The following is a 24,166-nucleotide window of genomic DNA, read 5'->3' as shown; positions in this document are numbered from 1 at the left end:
AGCAGACAGGTTGGCTATGCTTGTGGTCCCCCCAGGCAACACCCCTCATTGCCATGTCATTGAACGTTCCCAGCAGCCAGGTACGTTGTGCAGTGTGTCATGCCATGTAGTAGGGAAGTGTGGAGTTGTGCAGCACCATGGCATCATGTGTGCATCCCGGTAATCTTGCACAGCAATGCGTAATTATTTTGCTTTCATCGCACACCATCTGGACATTCAGGGAATGGTAGAGCTTCCTGTTGCGGTACAATCCCTCCTCAGCATGCCGGACTACCAGCTTCACATGGGTGCAGTCGATGGCACTGATTACGTTTGGCATGCCTGCCAGTGTATAGAATGCTATTTTGGAAGCATTCTCCTCCTCCACAGTCTGTGGTAAATAAATGTGGACCCTTCAATTTTTCAGGAGGGCATCTAGCATCTGGCTGAGCACATGGGAGAAACATGGTTGTGAGATGCCATGCAGCTGCCTCACTGTGTGCTGGTAGGTGCCTGTGGCAAGGAAGTGAATCACAGACACTACCTTCAGCAAGGGGGAGTGCCTGTCCGGATGTTGATGAGGCTTACCAGGTCATCTTGGATGAGGTCCACTATTTTGCATATGGTGTCCCTGACCAGACGGTACAAGGTGTGGATCTGTGCAGGGGTCAGGTCAAATAGACTGGCCCTTAGATGAGGGATTGTTTGCTGCCTGCGTGGTACAACTAACTACCTGTACTGGTGGTATGGGCTGGTCCTGTCTCACCCTCCTTCCCCTCCATTGCATTCCCTGGTTCAATGCCCGCTGGAGTAGTAGCAGTGCAGGCATGTCCTCCAGCCCCAGTATTGCAACTGCTAATGGTAGCATTTTGGGTTTGGAAGGAGTGTGGGTGTGCTCCTTTTGTGTTGTCCCAGACTCCAATGCCACCACTTGTGCTGATTGTGTGCACCTGCAGCAGGTTTCAACACAGCAGATTGCTATTAGCGGCTGCCCTGTGATGCTGGCGTTAACGGCATCATGGTAACCGTTCTTACTGGCATCTGGAAGCTGGGACCTGGTCCCAGCTTCCAGATGCCAGTAAGAACGGTTACCATGATGCCAGTAAGAAGCTGCTACCTGGTCACAACGGGTCCCTGCAGATGCTGGTAGCATCAGCATCGTGGGTCGTAATGCACCGGTCCGGTAGACGATGCCGGTATTCATGTACCGGTATCGTTATTACCGGACCAGCAACCTTGTAATGATGCCGACTCTCTCTCGGGGAGGATATCTTTTTTCACTGTAACGTCCACTTTATCACACCAAAGAGGAAGGTAAAAAATCTGAAAATGTTAATTCTTTCTTATAGAGAAACCGTGTAATTTTACATAACAGCCAAGGCATGCTCATGTAAAAATCTTTCAGTGCAACTAAGTTTGCAATTAAAATATTCATGAAGACAGCATTGTTTATTAAATATTACAAAATAAAACCACATTTGTTATTAACTCACCCAATTTGAGTATTTATGTTTTGCTTTAATAAACAACGTTTATTACTTTACAACCAACATTCTAAAACCTATATTGCTATTGCCAGTATGTGGGAACAGCTGTATAGAGATCAGTAAGGAAGCGTCATTATCGCTTCTGATAATGACCCCTCTCTCGGACTACTAGGCTATTAACTTATATTGTTCTCGTCGATGCGAATGTTTTTCACATGATATTTGCCATTTCTGTCAGAAATACTGCATGACGAAGTTCTGGAAATTACTGAACGCCCTACACATGGTTTGGATTGTCTGGATTGTCTGGATAAAACCCCTCTGACACACCTCTGATTAAGACGGAGTGCTTGTAAGTTACACTTACTGAAATGACATGTGCCTTTAGAACTGTGCCGAATACATGTTTGCATAATTCGCTATTTTTTCAGGTGTAAATCTCACTTGCACTCTGACAGTTGTAGGAGATGCTTCGCGAACATGATGCATGCTAATTCCTAAATTACCATAGACGTGACTGAGGAAGAATGTTTTGAAATTATACATGTTTGGATGGAGTCAACATTCACCTTGAAAAGCACGTTCTAATCAAGGGCAGTATGATTGAGCATAAAGCTGTACAAGCCTTTACGAGATGAGACATGTGTTGGTGGATGTGTGGGAGTTTCCAGATGTAAGAGTACTTCATAAATCACAAAGGAAGATGTTAATCTCCAAACCGCCACTTAAAACATTTGTCAATTGAGCTGGAAAAATGTATATATTAAATTCAACACAATATACCTACCACATGCAAATAACACAACTCTTTAAAAGCAAAGATTGTACAACATTTCAAGTGCCACGCATTTAAAGTTATGTTAAAAGCGTGCTTGAGCACACTTGTTTTCCATTTGAAGGAAGGACACACAGAATCCCAGAAAGTATGGCGGATATTGGTTTCCTATTTGGGTGTTAAGATGTGAACATTCACGCAGAGAGACATTTTAGAGCTCTAGAGAAGGTGAAAAAGCTACGCTTTAGATTTTAACTACCAGTCACGTGTTAACGCTCGCCTACACCTTAGAAAGGTAGTGCTAATTTAGGCGCCATAACCCGAGGAGGGGGGCGTTACAGGTAGGTAATGCCCCCAGGGCCATAGTTAGAAGCCAGAGCAAAACGAGGGCTTTAACATAGCCCATGGCGACTTTACCCTACAGGTAATTCCCCCCTCCCTGAGGGTTAAATTGCAATTAGTATCCTGGAACGTCGTACCAGTGTACTAATAGCAATTTTTCCCGAGTTGATAAACGGCGCGGCAACCGTTGCTCGGAGAAAAAGCAAAAAGAAATGTCTGCCAGGGAACAGGGAGAAGGGACTACGTACAGTCCCTTCTCCCTGTCCATGGTGGCCATTAAAATGAATGTAAAAAAAAGTAAACAAACACAATGGTGACCATGGAAGGGGGAAGGCACGACACATAGTCCCTTCTCCCGTTCCATGGTAGCCACTTGCGGAAAGAACTCTGGGAAGCAACAGAACCAGAGCCTTGTCAGGCAGGTAATGGCCCGGCGAGGGCCAATGACCGTGCTTATTACAAGCTCATTGACCCTCTCCAGGTACTATTCTGGAAAAGTGACGGCAGAGGAGCCAAAGCTCGGGTGGCACAGCCTTGAATGATTTCCCAACTATTGGGTTTGCTTTGAAGAATATAATTCCTAGAATAGTTTTTGCAGATTAGCAAAGAGTGCTTAATCCAACTGATAAAAAGAGAATATTTTGTTTTGTAGAGGACAAGAAAAGGGACTTGAAAGAAACCCACCTGCCATCAGGCAGCCGGCAAAGTGATCTACTCAAGCAACTGCAAGGAATTGCCTCACAATGTGAACATATTAGACAAAAGAACGTGCCCCTTCAACAACCATCAATGGTAATATTTTCAACAAATGTCATGACCCATGGAACTTGCCCTTTCTGCACTTCCTGGTCCTTATCGTGACAGGGCTTGTATTCCTTGTTACTCCCAGCATGGCCATGCCAAGTGACTTGCCTCGCACCAGCCTTTACGTTGGACACCGCACGTTTTATAAATTGGCCACACCCCTGCGGCCCCGCGAGTCTCAACGCTATCATTAGGTAGTGACTAGACGTGTGTGTGCTGTTCGGCGAATCCACTATTCCTAGTTTCGTGGTCCCTTCTTCCTTCCTTCCACCTTTTCCCTCTAAATCTGCTCCCGGAATCCTCAACCCTAGTGACTGCTACTTTCTTCCTGGACATCCTGGAACTGCGACCTTCCTAGAACTCTGAACGCGCTCTGGAGCCGGACGAGACTCGAGTGAGCCTATACAAGACCTGATCCGTCCACAAGAGGATTCCTCCCGTGGATCAGAGCAAGAAGCGATCCCAGGTGAGACAGGGGGAGATTTACGACAGTTTGAGATGCCAAACGACCGACACAGATACTGCTATGGAGAAAACAGTCCAGGACCTCATGCGTGGCATGCAAGAACTAACAACTGAAGTGCAGAACTTAAAAGCGGAGAATGCTGCGTTAAAGCAACTTGTTTTGTCTCGCAACTCTGATAACAAGGAGAATGTGTTACTGGGTGGAGTGGTAGACAAATATGATGGCTCGGCAAAGTCCTTACGTGGATTCCTGGATTCCTGCTTGGTGCATTTTACTTTTAAACCCTACTATTTATCAACTTCCAGGGCGAAGATGGGCTTCATAATCTTGCACCTCACAGGGAACGCGTTGACATGGGCCACTCCCCTAGACAACTCTGGAGATTCCCTCCTGGATGATTATGATGGATTTATTCAGGCACTCAAAACTATGTTCGACCGCCCAGAACAGGTTTATAGTGCTCAGGAATGGTTACTTGATTTCCGACAGGGATCCCAGGATATGCTAACGTATGTTACTAGATTCAAACAACTGTCCAAGGAAGCAGATTGGTCCTCAGAAGCAAGTTTCACTCTATTTCGCAGGGGTCTAAATGAGGATATAAAGGATGAATTAGCCAGAGTGGCTCGTCCTAGCTCATTCCAGGCTCTTATGGATCTAGCCATGCAAATAGACTTCTGAATCAAGGAAAGAAAGGCTGAAAAAAGAAAGACCAAGATACCCTTTCAAAAGAACTCCCTTGAGACTTCTATAAAAACCAATCCTGCCCCAACCCCTGACATAGATTTGGAACCCATGCAAATAGGAGCCTTCCGTGGACCTATTTCCCCACAAGAAAGGATGAGAAGGATCCACACAGGCCTGTGCATGTATTGTGCCTCGGATAAACACCTTGTTAGATAATGTCCTCTAGCCCCTCCACTGCGTTCGGGAAATGCCAGCTCCCGATCCTAGATGGAGCGAGGTGCCGGGAGAGAGATGTTTGCCCCACATCAATTCCATCCTTGAACTCTACTGGACAAAACAATTTGGTGATACTACAGGCCTTCCTGTCGCCCTCCAAGAAATAGACCTATCCCATTCTGGCCTTGGTGGACTGCGGAGCTATGGGAATTTTCATTGATCAAGACTGGGTTGTTAGACATCATATTCCGTACGAGACATGAAGCACCATGCAGCCGGTGGAAGCAATCGACGGAAGACCCCTCTCTTCAGGACCCATAAGCCTGCAGACAAAAGAGATCCAACTTTCCATAAACCATCACCAAGAGCGGATTACATTTGACATCATTAAGTCAGCCCATTACCCCATGGTATTGGGTATGCCCTGGTTACAAAAGCACAATCCGTATATCAATTGGACAGCAGGATCACTATTCCTGGGCTCAGAGTTTTGTATTTCCCACTGTCTATCCCTGGATCCCTCCTCCTCAACACCTCCTAAAGAACCACTAAGAGACCAAAAAACACCACTCATGGTTTCCAATATCTGTAACGCTCACCTGATTCCCGTAGAGGCGCCGGTCTTGACTGGGCGTATACCGTATCTTCAAAGGTGATGTGTAACACACAGCTGGCTCTTTGGGCTGGACCTCTGTGCACTGTATGTTTGACTCGAAGGGTAAGATGTCTGCAGATAGAAAATATGGGATTAAGGAACTGGGTTATTGAATGTCTCTCTCTTTTTCCCTTTCTCTTCTCCTGTAGAACCCCAAAAGTTAACGCTCTCACCTTAGGTAAGTGAACGCCGTGCTCTCCATCTGCCTCGGGCCAGGGTGCTGTAACCAGTTTCTTCACTGGATAAGAGGAGCAGGCCTCTTGACTTCAGAGGACTGCTGTCCGTCGTTTACTGCACGAACGGTAAGTTTCGAGTAATTCTAATGTCTTTAAAGTCTTTAGTAATGATGTTTCTTGTTTTGCAGGGTTCCGGCGATGGCGGATGACGGGCTGAAGTGAGTTGAAGATGGAGCCCGTGTGATGAATAGAAGCGCCTGGAAGCACGTAAGCAAGCGCTAGTTGCCTGCTTCACGATGCGTTCTAACTGTCTTTTTATTTTGCAGGTATAAGTTCGGAGCGGCTGCAGGGTGCCGGAATACCCACTGGATTAGATGTGGAAAGGAGTAATGGCACGTGAGTATTAAAGTTCCCCAATGTCTTTAAACGCACCTTGTTTTGTCTTTCAGATGTGGGATGCAGCGCCGAAGGCCTCCGGAGCGTGCGAAGAGTTGGTAAGCTTTTGTCTTTCAGATGCAGGAATGCAGTGTGAAGACCTCCGGAGCGCACGAAGAGTAGGTAAGCCTTTGTCTTTCAGATGCCGGAATGCAGCGCGAGGCGTTGGTGACAGCCGATGGACCAGGTAAGTGAAGAGCTGTCACTGAAGACCGTAATGCTAACCTGTTCTTTCTTGTCTTTATAGGTGTTGCTGAAGACTGGATTCAGGATGGTAAGCCTTTTTCCTTAGGCCCAGGATCAGATGCAGAAGACACGATGAGCGTTCTGCTGCAGAGGATGCAGAATAACGCAAAGCAAGATTCATCCATCGGGTGTGGTTTAAATAGCCTCCTGTAGTGCTTCGATGTCTCCTTCCACAGCCACGCCTAGGTAAGAAAAGAGTTCCTGCTTTCCAGAAGAGTTCCAGTGTTCTGAATCTAGGGAGTGGCTCCTGCCCCACCCAACAGGAAAAGTAGTTCCAAACAGAAGAGGATCAGAGGCTCAACTGGCAGGCAAGTAAGCAGCATGGTCTGCTGCAGGTAAGTCCACCCAAGCATTATGAGCCCGGCGCTTCCAGCGCTGGGACTGGGCATATTTATGAGCCTGGTGCCACTGGCGCCAGGACTGGGTCCAAAAGGTCCCAATTGGGACTGGTTGGCACTCGGAACCTGAGTTATGGATCTGCTTCCAAGGGAGTTGGGAAAACCCTGAACTTTTGGAAGCAGAGATCATGACAGTACCCCCCCTCAAGGCCCCTCCCAAACCGGGCTTCTCCGGGGGTTTTGACTTGTCAGGAAATGTTCGGTGAAATCTTTTGATTAGGCGAGGAGCGTGGACATATTCAGCAGGTTCCCATGATCTCTCTTGGGGGCCGTAGCCTTTCCAGTCAATTAGGTAAAATATTTTAGATTTGGAGATCTTGGAGTCCAGAATGCTTTTGACTTCAAACTCGAGTTCTCCATCAACTAGGATATGTTTTGGAGATTTAGTTAGTCGGGTTTGAGGTTGCACGGGTTTTAATAGAGAGACGTGGAAGACCGGATGTATCTTCATGTGCGGGGGCAAGTCCAACTTGACCGCTACTGGGTTTACTATGGTAGTGATGGAATAGGGACCAAGGTATCTTGAGTTGAATGTGCGCGGCCCTTTTAGAGGTAGATATTTGGTGGATAACCAGACTTGATCCCCTACTTGATATTGAGGGGCTTCCTTCCGATGTTGATCTGCTCCTTTCTTGTATTGTTCTTTAGCCCTTTGAAGGTGAGAAACAGCTTCCTTAAAGGCTTGGGTGATTGTAGAATGCAGGTCGTCTACTGCTGGTGTTTCAAGATCTTGGAGGGGATCCAACTCCGAGGTTCGAGGGTGACTGCCGTACAAAAGAAAAAACGGGGTTTTTCCAGTTCCCGAATGGACAGAGTTATTGTAGGCATATTCGGCTATCCAAAGGATGTCTTTCCAAGTTTTTTCAGTTTGTTGCAGCATGCAGCGTAAATACTGTTCCAGAGTTTGATTGGTCCTCTCGGTTTGTCCGTCGGTCTGAGGGTGGTGACTGGTCGATAGTCTCACATCAATTTGAGCCGACCGACAGCAACTTCGCCAAAAATGAGAAATAAATTGACTACCTCGATCCGAAATTAGAACCGAAGGAAAACCGTGCAGTCGGACGATGTTTTCGAGAAATTCTCGGGCCAGAGTTGCTGCTGTTGGCAAGCCTTTGAGCGGAATGAAATGCGCCATCTTGGAGAATAAGTCCACGATTACTAGAATCGTATTGTATCCAGAGCATGGAGGTAGATCGGTGATGAAGTTCATAGAAAGCGTATGCCAAGGGCGAGGTGGGATGTCAATAGGGCGTAAGAGGCCTGCTGGTCTTTCCTTTTGACTCTTGTTTTGGGCGCATACTCCACAGGACATTATAAAGTCTCTGATATCTTTTTTCCAAGACGGCCACCAGAAGTAGCGCTTGATCTTTTCTGAGGTCTTGGCCATACCGGGATGTCCTTCCATTAAAGAATCGTGATAACAAGAGATTACTTTTTTCTGTAAATCTGTGCTGGGTAGGTATAATCGTTCTTGGAAATACAATAAGTTGTCCTTTACTGCAAAGTCCTTTCCCTGCAGATGCCAATTCTGTATGTCTGCTGGAGTTACAAGTTGCCTGGCTTTATCCTTAACTTCCTCTATGGATTCTGTGGCGATTACACCCAGAATTATTTGTTCGGGAATGATTGGTACAGGTGTAGGGTTGATCAAGTGTTCTTCCACTCCCATCCGAGAAAGGGCATCAGCTTTACCGTTCTTTGTACCAGGTCGATAGGTAATTATGAAGTCAAACTCGGCAAAGAATAATGCCCAACAGAGTTGTCTAGAGGATTGGGCTTTTGTGGTTTTCAAATACTGCAGGTTTCGGTGATCCGTAATCACAGTAACGGTGTGTCGGGCCCCCAGCAGATAATGCCGCCAAGCCTTAAAGGCAGACTTGATAGCCAGAAGTTCCTTGTCAGTAATCGTGTAATTGATTTCAGGAGGCGAGAATTTGCGGGACCAAAATGCCACGGGATGCAACTGATTGGTTACCGGGTCCTTTTGTGATAGAACTGCCCCCATGGCAAGGCTTGAAGCATCAGTTTCCACGATGTAGGGGAGTTCGGGGCGAGGGTGTTTTAAGATTGGTGCAGAGATAAATTTAGTCTTCAAATCCTGGAAAGCCTGTTCCGCCTCGGTAGACCATTCAAAACGTTTGTTTTTCTTTAACAAGGCACTGATGGGCTGGACTATTCGAGAGAATTCGGGGATAAGCCTGCGGTAAAAGTTAGCGAAGCCTAACATGCTTTGCACACCTTTTACGGAGGATGGTGATGGCCATTTGAGAACTGCATCTACCTTCTTTGAATCCATACGCACTCCGCCAGGTGATAATATGAATCCCAAGAAATCAACTTCAGTCACGTTGAAAACACATTTTTCCAACTTAGCGAAAAGTTTGTGTTGACGCAATCTTTCGAGGACCATTTTCACGTGTTTCCGATGTTCAGATTCCGATGAAGAATAAACGAGGATGTCGTCAATGTAAACAACAACACACACATCTATGAGCTCTCTGAGGACATCGTTCATAAAATATTGAAAGGCGGCCGGGGCATTGCAAAGTCCGAAGGGCATGACCTGATATTCAAATAGCCCATACTTGGTGCGGAAGGCCGTCTTCCATTCATCGCCCTCTTTTACTCGTACCAAGTGGTAAGCTCCTCTAAGATCCAGCTTTGTATATATGCATGCTTTTCTGACTTGGTCCAGGAGTTCAGGGATCAAAGATAACGGATATCTATTCTTATCGGTGATCTGGTTCAGGGAGCGATAATCTATACAAGTTCTAAGGTCTCCTTCCTTTTTTGGAACGAAGAACAAAGCTGAAGAAGCAGGGGACTTGGAAGGACGAATAAACCCATTTGCCAGGTATTGATCCAGGTATTGTCGAAGGTGAAGGTTCTCAGGCTCGGTGAGGGCATAAATTCTACTACAAGGAGGAGTAGATCCAGGTATCAGGTCTATCTGGCAGTCATAAGACCTATAAGGAGGTAGAGAGTTAGCCTGATCCTTCCGGAAAACATCTTGGTATTCTAGGTATTCGGGAGGTAACTGGGGAGTCTCTGAAGAAATTGCTGCCAGTGCAACACCAGGTGGAGGGTGACAAGTAGAGACACATTCTGGAAACTGGACCGTTCTTGCTCGCCAATCGATCAGAGGATTGTGTTTCTCTAACCAAGGTATTCCTAGAATAATCTGAAACTGAGGGGCCTTGATCACATCGAACACGATCTTCTCATGGTGTCCATCTTGACTTACTAGCGTCACCTCTTGAGTGGTATGCGTTACTGGCCCGGAGGCTATCTCCGTACCATCCACCGTAGTAATGACGTCCTTTACAGCCTTGGGACAAAGAGTTAGATTCATCCTCAAAACCATTTCATGATCCACATAATTGCCGATGGCACCGCTGTCGACGTAAGCTTCAATTGCATGTAATCGATCCGGATTATCAGGGCTAATGAGGACCATAGGTATCACGAAATGCGAGGTCACGGAACTGGTTTTCACGCTCGGCAAGAGGACCTCTATTCTTGTCGGGCGAAGTCGTTTCCCTGCTCAGAGTTTGTAACTTTGGTAACTGCAGCTCCTACTGCCTTCTTGGCAGGTTTCACCGGACAGTCTCGAAGAAAGTGCCCTGAGTTTCCGCAATAGAGGCATAATTGCAACTGTTTTCTCCTTTCCCGCTCCTTTTGTGTTAGAGGACCTTTCAGACCCCCTATTTGCATGGGTTCCCCGGAGTCTACTCCTTTGGAAGGAGTTGGCGGTTTGGAAAATACTCGAGCATCAAACTTGGAACGATCGGCCTTCCTGTTCTGCAGTCTGTCATCTATTTGAACGACTAAGTCTATATAGTCCGAACAATTTTGTGGGGGATTCACTACTTGGGCTAACACATCTTTGAGCTCTCCACGTAGACCTCTATGAAACAGCGTAATCCTTTTGTCCTCAGGCCATTGAGTTTCCACTATCAGTCTGTTGAAAGACGCAATATAAGCCAAAAGGTCTTGATTACCTTGTCGCAACGAAAGAAGCTCATTGTCCAAGGCCTGCCCCTGTGAATGTCTTGCGAACAGTTTTTCCATACTGAGCTGAAAAGCTTGAAAATCATGGAGGACCGGATCATCTTGATTTACTAGAGGGATCGACCAGTTTGCCGCATTGCCACTAAGGTACGAAAGCACGAAAGCTACTTTAGCTTGATCAGTTGGAAAGGCTGCTGGCCGGCATAAGAAATGCAACCGGCACTGATTGATAAATACTGCAAACCTCTTTGGTTCACCAGAAAATCGTTCGGGCGGAGCCAGAGGTACATTCCCAGGTAGGTTGATCTGCACTGGATTCATAGAGGATGTAGAAGGAAGATTTCCCCCAGATGCGGGTAACGGGGTCTGTCCGGCTTGTGACTGTAGCAATTGTCTAGCGAGATCATCTGTTCGCTCCTTGGAAATAATCAGTTCCCTTCTTAGAGCGTTCATTTCCTGACGGGCTGCATGCACTTCTGCCCTTAGTTCCCCAAGTAACTGGGCTAGCTGGTCGGTATCCGAGGTTTCCATAGCGCCTGGACGGGAGTTTTGTGGTAGGCTTTGCGTTCTGTAACGCTCACCTGATTCCCGTAGAGGTGCCGGTCTTGACTGGGCGTATACCGTATCTTCAAAGGTGATGTGTAACACACGGCTGGCTCTTTGGGCTGGACCTCTGTGCACTGTATGTTTGACTCGAAGGGTAAGATGTCTGCAGATAGAAAATATGGGATTAAGGAACTGGGTTATTGAATGTCTCTCTCTTCTTCCCTTTCTCTTCTCCTGTAGAACCCCAAAGGTTAACGCTCTCACCTTAGGTAAGTGAACGCCGCGCTCTCCATCTGCCTCGGGCAGGGTGCTGTAACCAGTTTCTTCACTGGATAAGGGGAGCAGGCCTCTTGACTTCAGAGGACTGCTGTCCGTCGTTTACTGCACGAACGGTAAGTTTCGAGTAATTCTAATGTCTTTAAAGTCTTTAGTAATGATGTTTCTTGTTTTGCAGGGTTCCGGCAATGGCGGATGACGGGCTGAAGTGAGTTGAAGATGGAGCCCGTGTGATGAATAGAAGCGCCTGGAAGCACGCAAGTAAGCGCTAGTTGCCTGCTTCACGATGCGCTCTAACTGTCTTTTTATTTTGCAGGTATAAGTTCGGAGCGGCTGCAGGGTGCCGGAATACCCACTGGATTAGATGTGGAAAGGAGTAATGGCACGTGAGTATTAAAGTTCCCCAATGTCTTTAAACGCACCTTGTTTTGTCTTTCAGATGTGGGATGCAGCGCCGAAGGCCTCCGGAGCGTGCGAAGAGTTGGTAAGCTTTTGTCTTTCAGATGCCGGAATGCAGTGTGAAGACCTCCGGAGCGCACGAAGAGTAGGTAAGCCTTTGTCTTTCAGATGCCGGAATGCAGCGCGAGGCGTTGGTGACAGCCGATGGACCAGGTAAGTGAAGAGCTGTCACTGAAGACCGTAATGCTAACCTGTTCTTTCTTGTCTTTATAGGTGTTGCTGAAGACTGGATTCAGGATGGTAAGCCTTTTTCCTTAGGCCCAGGATCAGATGCAGAAGACACAATGAGCGTTCTGCTGCAGAGGATGCAGAATAACGCAAAGCAAGATTCATCCATCGGGTGTGGTTTAAATAGCCTCCTGTAGTGCTTAGGTGTCTCCTTCCACAGCCACGCCTAGATAAGAAAAGAGTTCCTGCTTTCCAGAAGAGTTCCAGTTTTCTGAATCTAGGGAGTGGCTCCTGCCCCACCCAACAGGAAAAGTAGTTCCAAACAGAAGAGGATCAGAGGCTCAACTGGCAGGCAAGTAAGCAGCATGGTCTGCTGCAGGTAAGTCCACCCAAGCATTGTGAGCCCGGCGCTTCCAGCGCTGGGACTGGGCATATTTATGAGCCTGGTGCCACTGGCGCCAGGACTGGGTCCAAAAGGTCCCAATTGGGACTGGTTGGCACTCGGAACCTGGGTTATGGATCTGCTTCCAAGGGAGTTGGGAAAACCCTGACCTTTTGGAAGCAGAGATCATGACAATATCATACAAGTCCCAGAGGCTTATCAGGGATATGCTGATGTATTTTCAACTGCCATGGTCCAGGCCTTACCCCCTCACAGACCTGAATACTGTGCCATAGATACAGATCCCTCAGCAGTGATTCCCTTGAGCAGAATGTTCATTCTTTCCGAACCCGAGAAAAAGGCCCTCCGAGAATACCTGGACACCAATCTTGAAAACGTCACCATAAAACCCTCCAAATCTCCAGCGGGTGCTTCGTTGTTCTTCGTTCCCAAGAAGGACACCAATGAACTCAGACCTTGCCTCGACTATTGTGGCTTAAATAAATGCACCCTCAAAGATCGGTACCCACTGCCCCTGATCTCGGATATCCTGGAAGCTGTGAGAGGCGCCGTAATATTCACGAAGTTGGATCTCCGGGGTGCTTACCATTTAATCCGTGTCCAGGAAGGAGACAAATGGAAAACAGCCTTTAGAACACCCTTTGGTCACTATGAATATCTAGTCATGCCCTTTGGACTAGCTAAAGCTCCTGCAGTCTTTCAACGTTTTATGGACAGGGTGTTTTCTGACATGTTATTCCTCTTCATCATTGTCTATCTGGATGACATATTGATCTTTTCCAAGGATCCTCTAAAGCATGAAGAACATGTAAAGGCAGGATTACAACGACTCTGTGAACACAAACTTTTAGCCAAACCCGAAAAATGCTTGTTTCACGTTACTTCTGTTCACTACCTAGGTTTCATCCTTAACCCAGAAGGAATTGGTATGGACCCTTCAAAGGTAAAAGCCATACTGGCTTGGCCCGCTCCCACATCTGTGAAACAATTTCAATCCTTCCTGGGGCTTGCCAACATCTACCGGAAGTTAATTTCTACCTTTTCCGAGATCGTTCAGCCGATCATTGCTCTCTTGAAGAAAGACACCCCCTTTATCTGGTCTACACCGCAAGATAAAGCATTCCAACTATTGAAGACAGAGTTCACGCAAGCCCCCATCCTGGCGCAACCTGACATAAATCGCCCATTCCTAGTGGAAATGGATGCCTCTAACTACGCCATAGGAGCGGTCTTGACACAGGTACTTGAGGATAAACTGGAACACCCCATTGCTTACCTCTCACGAACCCTGACGCCCAGTGAGACACACTATTCCGTCCTGGAAAAGGAACTGTTAGCCATCTGCCAAGCCTTCACTGAATGGCGACATCTACTTCTGGGTGCTAGATATCCAGTTTAGGTCCGCACGGACCATCGGAATCTTCAAATTCTACAGTCGCTGGAGTGCATGAACAGTTGTCAGGCGCGTTGGGCCTACTTCTTTGCCCAGTACCAATTCCAAATCACTCATGTTCCCGGATCACAAAACATGATTGCTGACGCCTTATCTCGACGTCCTGACTATTTAACCACTGAAGGCAAGGCCTATCCTAAAATGTTTCCCCACACGATCTTTGTAGCTCAAGCAGTCAACCTCCTGGAAGAAATCGAGTGCAAACCTAGTCATCTGACCTCTGGAAGGATATTTCAAGGAAGAATCCATGGAACCTAAGAGTTAAGGAAGGATATTTATTCAAGGACAATGCACTGGTAATTCCTACACAGAAATTACAACAAAGAATGATAAACCTCTGCCATGATACCCTTCACTCCGGACATCGTGGTATAACTAACACCCTCTGTCTTATACAAAGACAGTTTTGGTGGCCTGGAATGAAGACCGACATACAACAGTACATCAAAGCTTGTGCTGTCTGTAGTCAAAACAAACATGATAACAAGAGACCGGCGGGTCTTCTACTGCAACCATTGCTGCCAACAAGACCATGGGAATTCATTGCTACAGACTTCATTGTGGAATTACCACCTTCCCGAGGATACACGACCATCATGGTAACCATTGACTTGTTCACTCATATGGCTCATTTTACACCTCTGTATAAACTACCAGCCTCCTCCGAAGACCTGTTCCACCAGGTTTGCCCGGGTGTATGAGATGGAATCTTGAAGCAATCAAGGGGTATTTAGGTTAGAAACTGGTTCCCAGGTTCTCTCGCTACAAGGATATCCTTTCCATTCAACCAGGTATTGAAGTCGACCCCGTTTATATCTGGAATCGTATATTCTGGACACTTCATATTCCAGTTGATTGTCCACAATCTCAGGACTGGGTCTGCAGAACTTGCCCTTTCTGGACTTCCTGGTCCTTATCGCCACAGGGCTTGTATTCCTTGTTACTCCCAACATGGCCGTGCCAAGTGACTTGCCTCGCACCAGCCTTTACGTCAGACACGGCACGTTCTATAAATTGGCCACACCCCCGCGGCCCCGCGCTTCTCAACGCTATCATTAGGTAGTGACTAAACGTGTGTGTGCTGTTCGGCGAATCCACTATTCCTAGTTTCCTGGTCCCTTCTTCCTTCCTTCCACCTTTTCCCTCGAAATCTGCTCCCGGAATCCTCAACCCTAGCGACCGCTACTTTCTTCCTTGACATCCTGGAACTGCGACCTTCCTGGAACTCTGAACGCGCTCTGGGCCGGATGAGACTCGAGCGAGCCTATACAAGACCCGATCCGTCCACAAGAGGAATCCTCCTGTGGATCAGAGCAAGAAGCGATCCCAGGTGAGACGGGGGGAGATTTACGACAACAAAAGTGTGTGAGCCATTAACTATCATTGACAAAGTGTACAGATCTGTCTTCATTGAATGCCTTGTGCAGCCTCATATGCACAGGACAGTCTCATGTAAACAGAAATACAGGTTATAGCTATGTGCAACCCCAAAAGACCAGGTATGGCTTTACAACCGTCAACTAATTCTTTACCACTGAAGCAAGAGGGTGATTTCTCTGTCATCCATTTCTTCAGTGTGAAGAGGTAGGCTGCTTAAAAACATTCAGAGAGGCATGTGGCTGAGGAGACCACTGCTTCATGCGGGTAGCATCACCCCACCGTGTATTTCTATACAACTTACTCATTGCCAGAGGGACTGTGTGAGGTTAGCCATGACAAATAGGTTGCCAGAAGGATCAAAAGTAGATTTTAAAAAAAAGGTCAAATGTGCAAAGACAAAACTGGAAACAGTACATTTTACTAAATAACCGCTGTGATCGACACACTTGAGAACACACATAGGGTGTTTACTGCACTTACTTATTTTATCAAAGCTAGCCCCATTTTAAAATCCTCTTCATAAATTTCCATGAAACAGAGTCTGTGCCCCGGTATCCTTCATAGTATTGCTAATGTTTAGCTAACAGTACAATTCCTATTGAGATGGACACCATGTTAAACACATTGGGTCTCATCATGAATGTGCCGGAAAGGCAACAATGGCAGTGCTACCGGTGCCGTTGTTAACTCACTGCCACATTATGAGTTCTGCTCGCCAGTGCCGGACTGCACGCGTAGTCTGATCACGTGTGCAGACCGGCACCATGAGCAGAACTTGTGATTGCACTGCCACCGATATTAACCGTGCCAGTGCAACCATGCTCTCGACTCCCATTCTGCCCTATAGGGCACTATAGGGCAGAATGAGGATCGGGAGGCCGGCCATGCCGGCACCCGCGAATGGGCAGTTACCGGCCCATTCATCTTGTAATGGACCGGTAATGGCCCAATCGCGGGTGCCGGGGCCAGTAGCGAGTTTGGCAGTAGCCATGACCTTAATAAGGGCTCGGCTACTGCCAAACCTATAATGAGGCCCATTGTCTACTTTGCATGTATGTATGATAATCAAACCCATATGCAAATGCTTTAGAACCTTGAATTGTATTAAGTTTGTACAATCCCTAAGTCTTCCTTTTACTCTTTTACTCTGGGTTCAATCCCCAAATGCAAGTCTTCCTTCAGAATTTGCCACTTAACCAACATGCCCAATTAATTAATGCCCATCCACAAGCATCATGGGGCAGGCTTACATGTGCTCTGTCGGTTAACATGATCATGTTGAGGATCTGATGTAGATCCTGTGTCTGGGATGACTATGATATCCCCATTGTGAGTCATGTGGTCCTCTGGACGAAACCTTTTGGTAAGAAATGCCTGACTGCTACCAGCTTCAATAGCGATGGTATGACATGTCCTCACATGAAAGGTGCATTCAAGATGTGCTGCCATGTCTGGTATTATTTGAGGGGAAATCAGTACTTCAACAGAATCTCATCAGATTGGGGTTGGAAGTGTGGGTTGGAAGCCCACTGCTGATATGTTCAATGAAGAAGACCGAAAGTTATTTTTCTGAAAATAACTTTTGGTCTTCTCTCCCCCTGAGAATTTCAGCTACGGCCTTCAAACCCCACCCACATCCACCCCCGCCCCCACCCCCTACTTACCTTGCGGCGGCACACTTCACTCTGTGCCCCCTACTCGCTGTGTCCCTGCGACGCCTGTTCCCTTTCACTTCCATGATCGGGAACCAGAGCCGCAGGGTCCTTTCCTTTTTTTATTTAAATGTTTTACTTTTTCAGGACTGGCTGCGGGGGACACCCACAGAACCCACACTCACAATATAGTGAGCAAGTGTGCGGGGGACAACCCCCGCCATCTAAACAGGGATTTGGTCAAACGTTTCTGCCGTTCGGAATTTTTGAAAGGAGGAAATGTGGCCAAATCTCCCATTCACTCTTTTTTCCTCTGGCTTTTAGAATGTTCCCATCATATCATCTTTCAGTCCAAATATGGAAACACTTCTCCTATAGAGCGTTTCCACCTCCTCTTGCTCCTCCTCCTCCTTCTCGTGAGTGGACATGGCGCCATCATACCCACTTGACAAGTGATTTCAAACTTGTGTATCTAAAATCCCTACTGATAACTGATATTTAGGTAGTATATACAAAATAAAAGACATTTTAACTACCCTATATTTGACAGTTGTAACTATAATCACTGGATCTCAAGTGTGATTGCAAGAAACTAACTGGGATGGGCAGAAGTGGGTGAGTGACTAAATGCTTAAAATTCCGAAGCTAGGCTCACACATGGTCCTATTTAAACATGGCAGGAGCAAGTCAAAAGCTTTCGTGAACTAAAAGCAATATTTGTTTATAGTACATGCCAGACTCTTCCTACTTCTAAACAATGTAATTTTAATAGCTGTTGCAATTGCAACATGTAATCTACTCAATTTGTTGACCTTTGAAATGATGAAGAGTTGTGTTCAGCCTAGATTTCCCTAGGTTTTAGCAAGTTTATTTTGGAGCATGCTTTATTCTAGTTCAACTTGCTACTCAGGCACTTAGTAAGCATCTTCTTCACTAATAGAGCGAATAATAAATGTGATGTAGCGTCTGGCTTTGGATGCCTGAGACCTGCATTTTTAAATATGCTTAGTACATGACTGAAAATATGGTTCTGGCCTAATCACTCAATAGAAATGTGCCTACATTATTAATATGTATAATTAGATGTAACAGTAGCACCTACCTAGGAATGCGGGGGGGTCAGGGTGATGCAAGTATCACAACTTCAACAAGAATTACAGTTCACAGGCAGTCAGAGTTTGGGGGAATTTTCTCTTGGACCATGTCATAGGCCCTGGCACCGTTACCAAATTGTAAAGTTCCCCCACCGAGTGGGTTACAGCTGTCATACCCCCGTTTGTTGTCTGTGAGGATAATAGATCATATGTATTTTTTTTAGTTATTAAACAGTACTGTGCCCATTTCAAAAGTTCAAAGAATTACAAAAGAGCATTGCTCAAATGGAAGAAATAGGAGAAAGGAAGTACTCTGAGTCCCTTCCCCTTTATCATGCTGACTGTCAGGTAAGTAACAGGATGGAATTGAAATGGAGACAGCAGCATGAAAAATGCATGTCTATGGGCGGCTGAATTTGGCGTGGGGCACTGTGCTCTGCTAGTGGTAGGGGCAACAGTGGTACTTGACTGGAGACATAAATTAAAAGGGCCAATGCAGGCTGGAGCCCAGGAGGGAATATTGAGGTGCCACAGGCATCTAGCATATTGGGAGTTTGGAAAGTTGGAAATACCATGAAGTAATGCTTGTCTTTCGAGACCCCTGATTTATCTGAGATGCCTTCTGATGTAGGAAGCCTCATGATAAAATGTATTCAACAAAATGTCATTAAAACTATTTCCAAAACAAAAACTGAAAGAAAAGCAGAGAAACATTTACGTAATTGTATGTGATGAAAGTCAAAGGTGTCAACAGGTATAATGGTGGAGTGCGGCTGAGCGCTGCAGTTGGAGGGAGCACAGGAGAGAGCTTCTTGTGGCAGTCCTTTTCCTTACTTGAGTTTTCAGCTGGATGAGCCTAATTAACAGTGACACACTTTCTAGGCTATACACTTATCCATTTGATTAGTCCAACATACAAATATTAATTAGTGAAATAATTATTTTTGTTGTGGTTTATTGATTTCAAGGCATTATTAAATACAGTCAGTTATATAGTAATGCCTTGAAAACGTTCATTGGTCGAAACAAGTGTCGGCAGTAGTAAACAGTCAAGAAATCAATAAACCAGGAAAAAAATGTTTTGGGGAGAAATGTATTAACATTTGTGGGTTGGAGTAATTGAATGGATAAGAGCATAGCCTAGAAAGTGTTTCCACTTTACTCTTAACTTGGAGAGATTTAGAGGTTAATCTCTACTTTCACAGATTTGCAGCTGTCCAATCTTCAAATGTGTATAGAACCTAGCAGTAGCATATACACATCAACACCTTAGCACTTCTACTATCCCAAATTCCCCCAGTGTTCCTTAACTTATTCACAGTGACACCAACGCCTTCAAAGGCGCATTTCCAGAATGGAGCGCTGCAGAGTGCGGCTGAGTGCTGCAGTTGGAGGCAGCACAGGAGAGTTTCTTGTGGCTGTCCTTTTCCTTCCTGGAGTTTGCAGCCAGCTGAGTCTAACCAACAGTGATCCCATCGTCTTCAAAGGTGCATTTACAGAGAGGAGCACCGTGGAGTGCAGCTGAGAGCTACAATTGGAGGCAATTAGAGGTGGGGAGTGGCATTAGTATGTGGACTCTAAAAGATGCAGTAAGGAAAAAACATTTTTTGAATGTACAACATAGGGAGAAAATCAACTCCAGATTACTGGTCACTAATTCATCCCACTCTCCTCTCACATATCACAATGGCAGACAATATGGTTTTTGCAACTAACTCACAATAAGTAGAAACAGCTTTCGAGCCGGTTACCTCTCTAAATTAAGAATCTGCCCCTAAGACTTTGCTCAACCTTTCCTGTGACTATCGCTTCTCTGTCTTCTGAACCTGTCCTTATTCCCTCCTGGGAAACGTGTAGTGACAAAACCTCATAATAACACAATTTCAATAATCTCCACAAATACACAAGCAAGCGTGAGCTCCAGTAAAATCTTAAAAAAGAGCTATGGTCAATATGAAGATTACTGGTGTTATCTTACTCCTAGTACAAGCACATACTTGGATAATAAAATAAAGCCTAGAGGGATGTCCCAGGAAGAGAAACGTGTTATTAACAATGTTAGTCTCTTTGACTTGGTTCTATCTAATGAACAACAAAGTAATGGTGAGCAAGTCAGGGCGACTTAAACAAACATGTAAGCCCAGGATGACATAGCTCAATAAATATGGCTGGCACATGCTGTTCTTTGACTGAGCATCACACCATACTTGAAGTAGACTCATTATCAACATCATTTGGTTTCATTCATACTCTCATAGATCTGCAGAATAATGCAAAGCTGACAGCGCTGTTCATATTAGCATTAGCATGGTGTTAAATTCGTTTTCCTTCTTATACAACAATATTAAGGCTGAAATGATATCGCACAGCAATACTTAAAGGGAAATAAAATTAAAATTGGAAATTCATGTCACCTACCTGAGGAGCGGTCCAGATTTAAGAATCACTGAAATATCTAAAACCCTCAAATAGAGAAAACATTGGAACAGGACACCACACTCTCCAATGCAATCATGGTCAATGGGAATAAGTCCAATGACAAAACTACCAACACAATATTGACCTTTAATTCTCCCCAACCCCACATAAGAAGGCTACCAGGAAATCTAAAAACAGGAGGAAAGTAAGATCCAATAAGTGCTTTTAAACAGTAGGTTCTTATTGTATAAGCGCAAACAATAAATAAATAAATAAATAAATAAATAAATAAATAAATAAGCACAATTCCAGAACGCTTTTCCACAATCTTCATCTCACACAAGAGGCAGAGAGTAAGGGTCTTGGTGAAGGGTCAGGAATTAGGAAAAATGACCTGAATGTGAAAAACTGGACCAAACTCCAGTTCACCCTTTAAGGTAAATTCGAAGAAAAATGCTGGTTAACAAAATGATAATAATCAGATGGTGGCAAAGGTGTCTGACAACTTACTGTCCTCTACAACACACATTGATCCACCTTTATTCATAGCGACTCTTCAAAGGGCCCCTCCCTAAATAAGGAACTACAGTCAACTAAAGGGTTATGTACAATGGTATCTCAAACTGATGAACAGGAAATTATCCATTGAATATTTAATTCCCATAATCACTCAACCCTACCTACCAACTTACGTACTAGGTTTTCCCAGTATGGCAGAAGTGTCAAGAATAACTGCAGAGAAACTGCTAAAATGGAATTGACGCATCAACTCTTATTGGAATTTCTTCTGTAATCAGATAACATTCCACTAATCTGCACACATTTATTGAAATTGTTTCATGAAATCCCGCTCCTCCATCTCCTAACATCTAAAGACTTAGATGTAATATACTGCATTGAAAAAATAAGTACAGATAGTGTCATACTAATTATTTCATCTCAAATAGTTACCAAAATGCTCCTAGAGGAATCTGACAGAATCAGACAAATGGGTTACAATCTCTTACCCTAACAAGTATGCGTTAGCTAATGAACTATCAGTTAATGCTAATAAGACCAACATTATTTGCTTTACCACAAGGGTAAGGAAACCATATGGTTCAAACTCGAGAATTGGGACCTTTCCACTCATACTGGCTGTGCATTGTGGGATGTTTGAACCCACTCATCCAAGCCTTGCAACATCATTGTGCATTATTGGCAGCGAAAACATCATAATGGCTGCCGGAAAGCATGCTTCTGGCCAAAAATCACCAGAAAGTGCGCAGGGAAAACATGAAAAATGGGCTGCATCCATTTTTGCCTATGTCAGTGAGCGCAGGAGATCACTGCCTAAAACCACCATACAGATCCAACCTTCTTGTTGGGTGTTCCACATTACTTTACTGCAAGAATCCACATCAGCACAATATCAGCGAGAATCCTATGCTACCAAGCTAAATCCCCTTTTTAAAGATATTAATTCAAGACAGCTGTCAAAAACAGGTGCAGTACCGGGGCTCGCCACTAACCGGCACTGGCGTTCTCTAAATTCTGACAAGAGAACCTAAGTTGCAGAAGCTAAAACTTTGCCAAAGAAGAGAATTCCATAAAAATGCCAGCTAGAGTGCCACACATTGATTTGATGTGGAAAAAGACTTGATTAAAGAGATGTTGCCTATTTCAGTTTATAATGTTATATTTTTTTCACAAGGAACTAAGTTGCCATTGACTAGAAGGCAATCTGAGTTAATTAAAACTCCAAAAGGCTGGCTGTCTCTGGGAAGCCTTCACACCTACTCTTCTCAGGCCTCTACACCAGAAGGCAGGAAATCGCATGGTCCTGTTAATCTTCTCATCTGTCTACCAATCGCTCCTCATAGACATTCACAGTGTCTGATGGAAAGTACTCACCTTCCATAAAAATATACTGGACCCCCCCTGAAAGACTCCATGTGTAGAGATCTGAGAGAAACTATGTTTGGTGGAACTCAAGGGGCCATTAAGATGAGTCTATTTTGGGAGACATTGAACAAACAAAGGGAATGCTAAATTATATCTCAATCAATGGCAATTGTATGTAGATATCTGAAAACATTTCCCAAATTCTATTGGAGGTCCCAATTGTTGCTCTTCAGATGAAATCTAATACTTACTGGAGAAATCCATTATGCTCGCTCAAGGCATGATGACATCTCTCAATTGTTCTGTGCAACCAAGAAGAGCAAATTTACATTTCAGAACACTTCATTATCCAACCCTTCAAAATGTAAAATTATTGATGTTTGTCAGATATACCAATACTGAGAGATGGCTGACAAAACACAAGTCTTGGTGGAGATTGTCTAGTGGAAATGAGACATCACTATCAATAGCAGTACTAACATGTTTACACTGTGTCAATATGATTGAGATTAGATGATAAAGAGTTGCAGGCATAATAAATATCTGCTATCTTTAGCAAGATTAATTATAAATGTGTAAAAGAGCACTAAGCACTTTATTAACACCTAGAAGAAGGAACTATTTACTCAAATTCTAGTGGCACTGTAGTTATGGTTAAGATCGTCCACTCATAGAAAGAACACTTTTTGGCCAGCGTATAACTTTCCCCCCCGGACCAATCCTCACAAGACTTTGAATGATTCTCCAGAGTTTGGTGCTGTTTTGTACAGGGGGGGCAAAAAGTTATAGGGGGTCCCGAAATGTGTGGAAATCCTCATAGACGCAAAGGAAAAAATGTTTTGTTCACACCTACAGCTAGAACCGTTGGACGTATTGTCCCCAAATATGGGGCAGGAGTGGCGGCTTGGTCCTGCAAGTGTGCTTTAGTAAATCTGGTATAAATCCGTCCAGCAGTTTTAAAAAATAATCCCAAAAAGTAATAAAAGAGTTGTGATATCTGGGTCCGGTCCATGGCTCACTTCCCTATTCGGTCCACGGACCCTCCCCTGGAAAAATCAGGGGGTAATGTGATGTATGCAGACATTGTACGTGCACACTGATTGGATGCTGAAAAGCATGAGGAGCATCATATTCTTTGAAACTGGCACCTTGTTGATTCCGCGGACAGAAGCCTGTGTCTGCGGATAGTTCAGTGGTGAAAAGTCTGAAAAATAATTGCAGGGTTTTTGGTGGTCGAAAGAGGGGGTGGAAAGGGGGGGTAGTTGAATAAAGATGACATGGAGCTGTTTCTATAAGTTAAAAAAGGGTTTGCAGATGCTGCTGTGATGTCTGCTGACATTATTTGAATTGCAGGGGGGTCAGGGCAGGTTTTGTCAGTTGAAGGTTTATTGTGCATACTTTTTATATGGTTTAATTCTATTGTGATAGTTTTGGGTAGTGGACAGATTCTTGGGTGCATTGCTGCTGGTCATGGCCCCAAGAATCTGCCAACTGGCCACAACCACTGCAGTAGTAATATAAGAATAAGAAGTTGTGCAAGTCATCCCATGCATACTCTGCAAAACTTAAAGTAACAAACCGTGTGGGTGGGCCTAGGTTCCTTAGCATACATGTTTCATCAGCATGACGTCAGAACCAGTATTATAACACATGTTTGCCAAGATATTTGTGATACTTGACTGCAAACCTTCACCTTTGTCTTTTATTTTCTGAAAGCAGTTGTGTAGCAGACATGTTTAAACAATTAGAGTCGGTT

Source organism: Ambystoma mexicanum, chromosome 5p, assembly GCF_040938575.1.
Source record: "Ambystoma mexicanum isolate Mex_15411 chromosome 5p, UKY_AmexF1_1, whole genome shotgun sequence".
NCBI classification, from domain to species: Eukaryota; Metazoa; Chordata; class Amphibia; order Caudata; family Ambystomatidae; genus Ambystoma; species Ambystoma mexicanum.
The sequence above is the reverse complement of the archived record's forward strand: the minus strand, read 5'-3'. Positions refer to the sequence as shown.